The sequence below is a fragment of the Colobus angolensis genome, unplaced genomic scaffold (assembly GCF_000951035.1).
Source record: "Colobus angolensis palliatus isolate OR3802 unplaced genomic scaffold, Cang.pa_1.0 Scaffold10, whole genome shotgun sequence".
In the NCBI taxonomy this organism is placed as follows: domain Eukaryota; kingdom Metazoa; phylum Chordata; class Mammalia; order Primates; family Cercopithecidae; genus Colobus; species Colobus angolensis.
The window spans coordinates 16,693,329-16,706,701 of record NW_012110919.1 but is presented as its reverse complement, the minus strand read 5'-3'; the positions used below and the strand labels follow the sequence as shown (position 1 = coordinate 16,706,701).

Genomic DNA, 13,373 nt, shown 5'->3' with positions numbered 1-13,373 from the left:
ACTTGTCCAAGGACACACAGCTAATGGGGGAAGGGTAGTAATCCAACCCAGGTTCATGGTTCTAGACACTTTCAACATCATTCCCTTCTACTTTGCTCACTCTTCTGCTCTATTTAAGTTGATCTCTTTCCATTCTCTAAATAGGCAACAAATAACCCTATTCTTGCTTCCAGATATTTTCTCAAGCCATCCCTTTAGCAAGGAATGTCTTCACATTTCTCCATTGCATCATAATCACAATGGTTGTCATTTTCTGAGCACTTACTACATGTTGAGGGAGGAGAAAGAATTTAGATGATGGTACACTGGCTCTTAAATATTTTGGCCTATGAGTGACATGCATTGGTGTCATTCACATTTCATTGGTTAGAACTAATCTGTGGCACACCTGAGCACAAAGTGGCTGGGAAACAAAGTTATCCCATATGCCCAGGAAGAAGAGTAGAACCAGACAAGAGAGAGCACTAGAAGGCCCTGTAAAGAAGCCAAAGCCAATGTTTGCCTTATTAACTGGAACTCATGATAGACAAACTGGGGAGAAGGAAAAAGGAACACTGAGCTTCAGAGATGCAAGAGTAGGTCCCCTATAGGCAAAACAGGGCATGCCAAGAAAGTGAGCTATGACTTGGTGACTAACACAGGAAACCAGTGTTCCATAGTTGATACTCCATCTCAGGACAGGACTCTGGTTCTCAGACAGGGGATCAGAAGTCAGTACTGGGTCACCCTACCAGTGAATGTGACTTTAAAATGCCAAGGCTCCCTCCCGATCCTGGAGCCATGTGGCCCCTGGCCCTAGTGATCACATCCCTGACCATGGCCTTGTCAGGAGGTATCTCCTAGGAGTCTTCCAAGGTTCTCAACACCAATGGGACCAGTGGGTTTCTCCCAGGTGGCTACACCTGCTTCCCCCACTCTTAGCCCTGGCAGGCAGCCCTACTAGTGCAAGGGTGGCTACTCTGTGGAGGAGTCCTGGTCCACCCCAAATGGGTCCTCACTGCTGCACACTGTCTGAACGATGGGCTCAAAGTTGACCTAGGCAAGCATGCCCTAGGGCGTGTGGAAGCTGGTGAGCAGGTGAGGGAAGTTGTCCACTCTATCCCCCCCACCCTGCATGCCGGAGAAGCCCCACCCACTTGAACCACGACCATGACATCATGCTTCTGGAGCTACAGTCCCTGGTCCAGCTCACAGGCTACATCCAAACCCTGCCCCTTTCCCACAACAACTGCCTAACCCCTGGCACCACCTGTCGGGTGTCTGGCTGGGGCACCACCACCAGCCCCCAGGTAAATTACTCCAAAACTCTACAATGTGCCAACATCCAACTTGGCTCAGATGAGGAGTGTCATCAAGTCTACCCAGGAAAGATCACTGACAACATGTTGTGTGCCAGCACAAAAGAGGGTGGCAAAGACTCCCGTGAGGGTGACTCTGGGGGCCCTCTGGTCTGTAACAGAACACTTGATGGCATCATCTCCTGGGGAGACTTCCCATGTGGGCAGCCTGATCAGCCTGGTGTCTGCACCCGTGTCTCAAGATACGTCCTGTGGATCCGTGAAACAGTCTGAAAATACAAAACCCAGCAGCAAAAATGCTTGAAGGACCCACAATAAAAGCTGAGAAATGTAAAAAAAAAAAAAAAAAAAAAAAAAAAAAATGCCTAGGCTCCTCATGAAAGCTTATCTACACAGTCACACAGGATAACAGGACTGTATGATGGCAACTCAAGGAGATACCAAACCTGAGTCCTGGGACAGGTATATCTCTCCATCACTAGTGCACATACACACCCATGCACATGCACAACAAACACACACACACACACCAGACAACAGAAGGCAGGATTTCTATATTCTGCCCTTAGCTCTCTTGCCTGGAGAACTCAACTGAGGCACCCATTGCAAGAAACCTCACCTCTTGAGAAGTAAAATGCTCAAAGAGTTCATCAGTCTGAGTGATTTAACAACTAAACTCTCTGAAATGTGTTTGCTGAAAGCAGTCTTTGTTTAGCTTGGGAACTGAGCTAGGATTCAGTCTATATGTTGGCCATGTGGTACTGGGCAGGGAAGGTTATAGCATCCATAACAGACATCCAATAGTATTTGTTAACAATGCTGTTAGCAGTGGTGACCTTGATCACAATACCTCTGATCTTAAATTTAACTTTGATATACACACACAGGATAAAACTACCTCTCTACCAAAAGCCCACTAGTGTCATCAAGCAGACAGAATATGAGTCTGGCCAACCCTGAAGAACCTCCATGTGCCAATTCCTAGGACTACACAGATAAACTATTTTGAGATTTTGCTTGAATATCTGGAAACAGAATATTTTCAAAATAACTGATTTTAACTAAATTAAACTAAATGGTTCTGAACTATTCTGTGTGTACAGATACAATATGTTGTGCCCACCGAAAGGACAATAGTTTGGCAATTTCTAGCTTGAGTCAAGTAATTCATTCATAATTAATTAATACTAATATAATTTGTAATATTGATAAAGCCAATGGTCACAAAATGGTGGTATGGGATGGTCATTTTTACAGCAAATGGACACATCTCTGGGGTTTACAATCAGTAGCAAAACTAAACTACTGATTTTGGTGAGCCTGAAGTAAATTATTAACTTACTGTCTTCATTGCCCTAGTACATGCCTGAGGAAGTCTCTCTTTTTATCCAGGCAGAGCTTTGTTTCAGCTTACATTCTCCAATCCTTACAACTGGGTTCAATTTCATTCCATTTGTATGGAAAGCCTACTTATGCTAAGGATGATATTTATATCTGAGGCTACAAAGATAATAATAATAACAATTGCCATTTTATCATATTCATTTTACAGATGAGAACACTGGAACAGAAAGGTCACCTCAGCTGTTGCAAAGTAATAAATGGCAAGACTGGAATTTAGAGAAGGGCTGTGTGGCCCCAAGGTCCACTCGTAACCACTACTGCACAGCTCTACCCTCAGAGGACTTGCATTCCTGCTCTTGGATGTGCGGAATGCATCACCTATAACGTCTGCATGCACCCTGAGACACCTGCATCACCCCCAAAGTTAGGTCCGTCGCATCCCCACCTTGCCCCAGCCCGCTCCTCTGTCTTACATTTCAGTCCTCTGAGAGTTGGAGAGCTGGCCCAAGCCCTAGTCTGAGCCACTCTGCTTGATCCAAGCCAACTCCCCGCCAAGAACTCAGACTGCTGCTCCCCCAGAATGCAAGTCCTTCTTACCCAATATTAAGGCAGTACAGGGCAGTTAAGAGCTTGCAGTTAGATTCACTGCTCTGAGGCTCAGTTTCCTTATCTATAAAGTGAATGTAATATTCTCTCCCTTTAAGGTTGAATGAAATAATCTACGTTAAGTGCTCAGTACAGGGCTTGTCTGCTGGGGGCTCCCATCTGCCATGAATCTCTGAAGAATGTGGTTGGCCAAAAATACTAGACCACCCTCCCTGCATAGCATTAAGGATGCTTAACTCAACTTGTACACTCCTTGGATGCTTTGCACTGCCATGTCCAGTGTCTACCTCTGAAATCAAACTAGTTTCCCCAGCCCACATCATATTGGCTGAGGGGTCAGAGCCCTTGTTTCTCTCTGGCAGCCTTGGCTGAGAGCACAGCATGCCTGCTCCTGTTCCCCACTTCAGAGTAGTGTTATTCAGTAGAATTTCCTAGGGATGATGTAACTGTCCTGTCCAAAGTGGTAGCCACTAGTTACAAGTGGCTGCTGTGCACTTGAAATGTAGTTAGTACAATTAAGGACTAAAAATTTTCATTATTTTTTATTTAAATCACCACATGTAGCTGTGGCTAGTGACTGTCATATTGGACAGAACAGGTATGTAGTATGGTCAACCAGGTGTGTTCCCTGTCTCTCTACTCTGAGTCCTTACTCACCCCATATGGGGTTGCTTAGCCACTCACAGTAAAGTCCTGCCCCACAGGTAACTCACCACACACCTGTTGGCTCCTACAGATGAGCCTGTGATGGCATCTAGTGCATTTGCCTGGATATTGAGAAATACACCTCCCAGGTAACAACCCTGCAGGGGTCACTGGAAGGTAAAGAGGAAACAGACAAGCAATCCAGCAGTGGGATTGCAGCAGCCAGAGCTGAGAAGGGGTGTATATAATTACATATCCCAGAGCCGGAGAGGATTAGAAGTGCTACAGAAGTGAATGTCAGGCAACATGATATTCCACAGGTGTGAAAGTAGCGTTTCTATAGAGTTGGCCAACACTCTCTAAATCAAAAATATCTGCTGCCGAATGGAGAGAGAAAGTGAAGTGAATTATAAACTGGAGTCAAATGGGATAGGAGAGACAGTACAGAGTAGTTAGCCCAGCAAATCATACAAACCTGACTGCCCACACCTTGCTCCAAGGGTTGAGTCCTTTATCAAAGGGACGTGTGATTTAAACTGAAATTATACGTTTAAAAAAAATGATTTTAGGCCGGGCGCGGTGGCTCACGCCTGTAATCCCAGCACTTTGGTAGGCCAAGGCAGGCGGATCACAAGGTCAGGAGATCGAGACCATCCTGGCTAACACGGGGAAACTCCGTCTCTACTAAAAAATATTTAAAAATTAGCCAGACCTGGTGGCGGGCGCCTGTAGTCCCAGCTACTCGGGAGGCTGAGGCAGGAGAATGGCATGAACCCGGGAGGCGGAGCTTGCAGTGAGCCGAGATCCGGCCACTGCACTCCAGCCTGGGTAACAGAGCGAGACTCCAACTCAAAAAATAAAAATAAAAAATAAAGATTTTACAGATGAGGAAGCTGAGGCTTAGGAAGGTTATCTACTCAAGTTCATACAGTTTATAAGACTTATAACTGTGGGATTCCAGATTTTCATCCTCAGTGATCCAGAATTCACAAGGGAAGTGAAGAGGTCATTTTAAAGATCCGAGCATCAAGTGAAAATAAAAATGGATATGGGATGAAGGCTATTTTAGTACCTAATGGGATGCATGGGACCCAAGAGCAGAAGGGAAGGGTTCAGGAGTGAGGATCTTATTTAAGGATCCAGATGATGAGCTGGGTTTTTGATGAGTTGATCTGTAGGTTGCACTGCGATAACTAATTCAAAATGACCAAAAGTCATTGGAGATGCAGGACTGAAACTATGACAAGAAGTTGGAACTGGAGATAGAAGTATCAATTGAGGAATTGTTGCAAAGCGTACAAAATCTCAAAAGAACAAGAAGAAAGCAGCAATAGCCAAAGTATTGCCAGAGAGGAGACACTTACAGAAAACTGACATTAGCTCCCCAGCATGTGCCACTTTTGCTAGGCAGTTGTAGCAATCTTTATTTCACCTCATTATCCACACTACAAACGTGTCAGAGAGATATGAGAGCAAACATTTGCCTTTTTCCTTTAAACAAATATCTTTTTCTAGCAACTTCTCACAGGCTGGGGTTGGGGAGTCTCTCGTCTATCCTGCAGTGGAGACACATTGAGTGGAGACCACATCCGAGAGAAGGGCGAGTCATGTGACCTAGGCTGAGCCAATCAATGCCTCCCATTTCCCTCATCACAGTGATTGGTTGAGGGATAGGCACAAGACCCAGTCAGCTTCAGTGAGACCCAGTGAGGCTTCAGCTAGGAATGCCAGGACAGAGTCTGGCTGGCTGTCCTTTAGGATTCAAGCCTAAGATGTGTGGGGAATGGAGCAAATGTAACTGTCTTTCTACCATTTGAAACCTGAGATTGGAGTCAAAACTAAGGAATTGTAGCAGAAAGGAAGAAATTGGGTCCTCTGCTGACTATTGAGTCATGAATCAAAATATGCCTAAAGTGAGAACCCACAACCTTTCCACTCATGTGAGCCAGGAAATTCTGTTTGGGATGAGTTTTCTAGTATTTGCAGCAGAAGAATCCCTACCTGATGCAGAAATGACCCACATTTTCCAGTTGAGGCAAATAGAGGCCTCAAGAGATTAGCTAACTTGCCCAAGTTCACACAAATAACTAAGCCAAAATTTGAAGCCACTCTGTTTCACCTTGAAAAGCTGGTGAGGAAGACAAACTGGATTTTTAACTGACTGCAGTATGACAAACGTGTGTGAAAAAAAGAAAGACACAACAGGAAGATGGAGTGAAAGAAGGGCAAAAAGTGAAGGTCAGTATAATTGAGGTACAAGTTTCAATGACATCTGAAGATTCTAAAAATCTGGGGTTTTCCTGGTTGCCCCATCTATCCCAGTGACTCAGTAAGATAGGAAATCAAGGCTAACTCTGATTACCTAGATGACTATTTTAAACTCCAGCCATTTATAGAGCACTAATTAGAAATAATTTGAAGCAAAACGTCTGGTCATTGATTTGCTGAAACATCAATATTGGCTCTCTATGAGAATAATTTGCATTTCATTGCTAAGGAAAAAACATTAGTACCTGGAAACCAAAGAAAGCAAATCTAGACCCAGGAAGATCCTCAGTTTTCAGAAGGCAAACCACCATGAATTATTCTCATTATTTGACCTTTTCACTCCAGAATAATCCAAAGCAAGCACCTGCAAAGGGAGTAGGGGGAAGTATCTAGTTCATAGCAGCCCTCAACAGCTATTCTATTTTTGAGGTTCCATGTTTTCAAATTTATGCCAATTTTGCATTCTTCTTCATAATACATTTATTTGTTTCCATGTAAAAATATTTAAGGTATTTATCAACTACTTATTTCAACAAATCTACTAGTGAAATGTATTCTCTGATTGCATGCACCCCATGTGACTTGCGACTTCTCACACATTAAGAACACCAACACCCCTGGTGTTACAGATTAAAGAAACTGGGATAACAGTGGCACAAAACAATGGATCCCTGCTTGCTGCTTGCCAGCACCTGTTCTGAGTGTTTTTCTTATATTAACTCATTGAGAAAACTGAGTCACAAAAGACAAAGTGGCTTGCCCAAAGTCACAGAAATTGTGAGGGGTAGAGTTAAGATTTGCATGCAATATCTGGCTCCTGACCACTAGGCTATATGCCTCTTAAGTTCCTCAATTCTTGACATAAAACCCTACCTGTCATCTGAGGACTACAATAAAGAGTGTGTTGGAACACTCTGCTACACTATGCTATATTATACTCTCTTATACCATATTATAGTATATTATTCTACACTATATTGCACTATGCTATGCTACACTATATTATACTGTGCCTCACTATATTATGCTACACTATACTACACTATGATATATTATACTATACTATACCACACTATATGATAAGTAAGTAGGCACAGACTTTGGGGATGACTTGGTAGTAGCTGTCAAAATTCTACATGTGCACCCCTGAAACCTGGTAACCCCATTTTTAGGAATCCATCCTAGTGAAGGACTTGCAGAAATGGATGAGGCACGCACAGGCACCCTTGCCACACTGCTTTTTAAAGGGGAAAAATGAAAAAGCCTAAATAGCCTTTGACACTGGAATTCTATCATTTGAGACATTCATACAGTGGATTTCCATTAAGCCATTATAAAGAACAAGGTCAGTGTTTATGTGTAGCATGGAAAATTATCTAAGGTACAGGATTAAGTGAAAAGGGCAAGTTACAGAAAGATATGTACAGAATGAGGCAGGGATTTACACATTTAGGTTGAAAACAACATAAACTGTATTTTTGTGTATGAAGCAGGCTCTATAACAAGAAATAGGGATTTCAGTGTTTGACGATGGTTTATGGTGGTCCCGAGAGACACCTCAGAGACTAGATAGTAGACACTGCGGTCATTCACCAGGAGCAAAAGGCGTGACAGGGAGACACAGGGGGTATAAGAAAATGCCCCCCTTTATCCAAGATACTTAAGAAACTAGAAGAATGTCCTGCAGGATAGCATGGAGGCAAATCAAAAAGGACTTTGAGGAGATGTGGCATGGAATATAGACTGATGATAATCCCTGGCCTGGCCTTTTGCTCTGACTGTTCTAAAGGTTGTCTGCATCCCACAGAGAGATGACTCACGTGGCTTAAAGTCGCCCAGCTACTCCTGTAATCCCAGCCCTTTGGGAGGCCAAGGCAGGTGGATCATGAGGTCAGGAATTCGAGACCAGCATGGCCAACATAGTGAAACCCCATCTCTACTAAAAATACAAAAAGTAGCCAGGCATAGTGGTGCACGCCTGTAATCCCAGCTACTCAGGAGGCTGAGGCAGGAGAATCGCTTGAACCCAGGAGGCGGAGGTTGCAGTGAGCGGAGGTGGCGCCATTGCCCTCCAGCTGGGTGACAATGTGAGACTCTGACTTGAAAAAAAAGAAGTCACCTAGCTACATAGGGACTGAGCTGGCATTACATACCAGATGCCTGTAAGCACTCCACTTTCAACTCACTCAGCTCTAGATTGTTGATCTTTAAGTTGCATTCCAAGTGTTTTCAAAGAGTGTCTTGATCTCTGACACGAATTGTATAAACAAACTAGAGCCCAGGCCACCAGACTCCAGGGGCTCCTAAGACATATCCAAAGAGAGCAGGTGTGTTATTTTCTATGAGAAGTTTTGGTTTCCATGTTCATTCACCTTAAATTACTCATAGCATTTTTATTTTAGATTATTGATATTTTTCTCCGTTCTGGTTTCATTGCAGCCACCCACCAATAAATATTATTTTAAAAAATATTACCTGTCCTACATGCTCTCCACATCTCTTCTGGGACATTCTGTCACTTGGTCACTCTGCTGTGCTTTGTACACCTTGTTTTTTTCTTCTCTAAACTTGAAAGGCCCAGATACGGCATTGATCCAGAGGCAAATCAGATTGCTGTGGGGATACTGCCCTCTGCAGGCCTCTGCCAGGCATTGCCCTTTAAGAGAGAAGCCCGGCTCCAGGATACAGGCCATCAGTAATAGCTGTTACATTCTGACTTCTTCATGGATTATCTCATTTAGTTTTCACAATATCCCTCCTGAGGTTAAGAACTATTATTATCTCCAGTTTTCACAGAAGAAACCTGAGTCGCAGAGGGGTTAGGTAACTTGTTCAAGATCACACAGCTAACAAGTAGCAGAAACAGAATTTGAACCTAAGCCATCTCTCTCCAGAAATCTGTCCTGCCAGCCACTACAGCAGACTTCCCAGACGGAAGGTAACTGCCAATTTTTAAGCAGCTGTATCATGACAGGCATCTTACATACAATACCTACCTCATTTAATCCATCCGTCAGCCAAAGGTAAGTAAATTAACTAAAAAAAAAAAAAAAAACTAATTGACTTACCTGTGAACCCGTGGCTGGTAAGTCAGGTCTTTCTGAGTCCAAAGCATTAGCTTCGTCCACATGGTTCTCATGCAGGTGCACTGCTCAGCTCTTTTTTTCAGAGAGCATTGGCCAAGGGTGCAATTGACTGACAGCCAGCAGCTGTGCGCCTTCAGAATCACTGTGGCATTTGCACCAAGGCCACCATCTCCCTGAATTCTCCCAGCCATGAGTGAGCATGAGGGAGGACTAGAGTCAGGCCACATCTGCCCAGGATAGGCCTCCTGGATGGAGCCCGTGCCTGGAGCCTGCCCCTGGGCCTGAGGAGGCCCTCTCAGAGCTGTGCTGCAGTCCTAGCTGTCCTCCCTCAATCCTCCTGCCGGCCTGCCCCCACTTTGCTGGTAGCAGGTGGCATTGTGGTCTGAGGATCTCCCACCTACTTCTGCTCCCTCCTCCTTTATCCTTTGCAGGTAATTTAGCAACTTGGGCACTGATCTTACCCTCATGTTGCTCACATCAACAGATGAAGATTAGTCATGAACATCAGCGACTGTGTGGCAGATGTAGAGGGAGAAGCCTGGGTTCTGTACTCAGAAGATCCGGACACAGTCCTGCATCTGCCATCTTGTACAAGTTCTTTCTCAGTCACCCAGCCTGTGTTCCCACCTCTATAAATAGAGCCCAGTAGAGCACCACAGGCCACATGCTTTGATGGCTAACCAAGCTTTAAAGTCAGGCAGACCTAGGTTCAACTCCTGGCTGGATAAACTCGTGAGGGATTTCGCTTCTCTATATTTCAGTTTCTTCATCTGTATAACAGGCACACTAACACACATCTTGTGGTTCTGCTGTGACAATTACGAGTGGTATATATGTGGCTGGGCACAGTGGCTCATGCCTTTAATCCCAGCACTTTGGGAGGCCGAGGCAGGCAGGCCACCTGAGGTCAGGAGTTAGAGACCAGCCTGGTCAACATGGTGAAACCCCGTCTCTACTAAAAATACAAAAATTAGCCAGATGAAGTAGCACATGTCTGTAATCCCAGCTACTTAGGAGGCTGAGGCAGGAGAATCGCTTGAACCTGGGAGGCGGAGGTTACAGTGAGCCGAGATCAGGCCATTGCACTCCAGCCTGGGCAACAGAGTAAGACTCCTTCTCAAAAAAAAAAAAAAAAAAAAAGTGATATATATGTAAAGAATCTGTTCATAGAAAATATGAAATGCAGGGCAGCTATTCGCCAAATTCTTTTGGTAGGAATAAGAAAAGATCATATATGGGGAAGTGCTTTGTAAGGAATACTAGCCAGACAGAGGTTAGTTATTGCTGTAATTATAAATGCTGCAAGAAGGAATGGAATTAAGCAGTCTGGAATTCAAAGGAGGGGGAGATTTCACAGCATTGGGAAAGAGGAGTCAGGCCTTGGAATGGCAGAGGTGGTGTCCAGATGTGGGGACCAGCAAAGGCAAGAAAGCACAGGGCCTGCCCGCAAACCTGTCTGGGGCTGCATTCCCTCAGGGTCCTGTTGGAATAGCACAAATGAATCTGACAAAGGCACCCAGGACAGCCTGTTAATGGGAGGAATGTGTGGAGGAGGTAGGAGAAGAGCCTCAGCTATCTCAGGCCTCAGGCAGCTTAACAGGGAGTTTATCATCACAAGGAGAAACAAGATGCAGAAGAGCATCCAAGACATTGCAGGATAGCTATGGGAGCTCCACGGGTACCTGCCCAGGGAGATGGAGGCATGAAGAGCAGATTCCCTTAGACCGGAGAGAGAAAGGAACATGGCCCAGGCAGAGGACAGACACAGGCAGGGAGGCAGCAGCTCTTCATATGTGGATCCCACTTTTCCACAAGTGTTCACAGACATCTGCCTGGCTACCATGACACTGAGGCGGGACTAGAAAGATGGCCACCCCTTCAGCAAGCTCATCCCACGCCCCCTCCCACTCCAACTGGGTGGGGCTAATGTTGCCCATGCAGCTGGGATGGAATTTAAGATTCATGACACTGGCATTCCTATGTGAAGGCTCTGGGGCAGGGCAGGGCCATGCTGAACCCACATCCAGCATTTTTCACACTTCCCTGCCCTGGTCTCCACATTCCTGACTGCACACGCGTACTTGTGCACGTGACCGCTTCACCACCTTTTTAGTGAGCACAGCTGACTCTTTCCACTGTTGGGAGGTATTCATGTGTGGGATAAATTTGAATGACAAATATCACTATTTCCAGTGGCTCAGTTAAGTTCAATTACCTTATGAGTGAACAAGGCTCTCAAGTCCCTAGTTCTTAAGAAGGACCCAGTACAAAGTCACTGGTTGAAAGCCCCCTCATTTATTAGCTGTGTGCCAGGGTCACAATGCTTAGCACAGTGAAACTAATGATGTCTATCTCACAAGGCTGATGTGAGAATTAAATGTAGGTAATGTAGGTAAACTTCAACCACCCTTAGCACCACCAAGTCTTGAAGAAATGCTGCTGAAATTCACAAAATGTTTGGTGTGTGTGGATTTCTTGGGAAGGGCAGCCAGAGACTGCACTGTGTTTGGACATCCTAGAGGCAACAAGCAGTATAACAGAAACAGTAAAAGGATACATTTTATAGATGTGATTAGCCTCTGCGAAAGCAGACACACACCGAGGGCCACTGAGTCTAAGGAAGCAAGAGACTGGCAGTGACATGAGAAAAATGCAGAGAGCCTGGTAACATGGAAGGTCACCTACTTGCTGCCCCTCTACCTTTACCCACCCTTGTCTAGAAAAGGTGTGGTACTAGAGATGCCACTGGGACAGTACTCAGCTGGGGAGACACTGAGTGCTACTTGATCTGGCAGGGGAGCTTTAATGGAAGATATTCTTCCCAGGACTTTGGAAGGACTGTGTTCTGATAGCCAGTTTACTAAGGAAGGATATGAGGCCCAGAGCAAGGCAAGGGTGTATTCTGGGCTATGTGACAAGTGAACAAGTTCCTGGTCATGGATTGGACCCTTCTCATGTCTAGCTTTCTAAGTGTCCAAGGGGTAAAGGTTAAATTCGATGGTCAACTTGACCAGGCTATGGTGCCCAGTTGTTTGATCAAGCACTAAACTGGATGTTGCTGCAAAGGTATGTTATCGATGTGATTAGCATCTCCAATCAGTTGACTCTAGGTAAAGAAGATGACTTTCCATAAAGTAGTTGGGCCTCATCCAATCAGTTGAAGACCTTAAGAGCATAGAAAGAGATTTCTTGAAGAAGAAATTCTACCTCAAGACTGTAACATGGAAATCCTGTTTGAGTGTCCAGCATGCCAGTCTTCTCTGCAAATTTCAGGCTCAAGGCCTGGACATCAACCATTGCCTAGTGTTCAGCCTACCACTGCCCTAAAATTTTAGATTTTCCATCCCCCACAATCACATTAACAAATTCCTTAAAATAAATCTTAGTGCACGGAGATGTAGACTCTCTTGGTTCTGTTTCTCCGGAGAACCCTGACTGATACACAGGGTAGTTATTTTTTCCCCTTTTTTTTTAATTTAACTTTTTTTTTTTTTTTTTTTTTTGAGATGGAGTCTCATTCTGTTGTCCAGGCTGGAGTGCAGTGGTACAATCTTGGCTCACTGCACCCTCTGCCTCCTCTCCTATCCCCCTACCAAGTAGCTGGGACTACAGGCACATGCCACCATGCCCAACTAATTTATTTTATTTTTTTCATTTTATTTTATTTTATTTATTTATTTTTAGATAACGTCTGTCACCCAGGGTGGAGTGCGGTGGCATGATCACAGCTCACTGCCACCTTGAACTCGTGGGCTTAAGCAATCCTCCTGCCTCTGCCTTCTAAGTAGCTGGGACTACAGGCTGCACCACCTTACCCAATTTCTAAATTTGTTTTGTAGAGACAGGATCTCACTATGTTGCCCAGGCTAGTCTTGAACTCCTGGGCTCAAGCAATCCTCCTGCCTCAGCCTCCCAAAGTGCTGGAATTATAGATGACAGTCACCATGCCTGGCCCCCAAATTATTTTTCCAATGGAAAATAAAATGAAACATATTTCTACTAATACAAAACTTTAGTAATATCTGTCTACTATTCCTATCCTCATTCTAGTCTTTTAGTTTCATAGTTACCAATCTCACTGCCTACCTAATTCATCATGCCCCCATAGTTTGATGCGTGAGTTAGT

At 44.6% G+C, this 13,373-nt stretch overlaps 1 pseudogene; it reads left to right on the top strand.

The window, feature by feature from the left end:
- The first annotated feature begins 780 nt into the window (after positions 1-780).
- On the top strand, positions 781-1,616 carry LOC105507043 (annotated as a pseudogene).
- Positions 1,617-13,373: the final 11,757 nt, after the last annotated feature.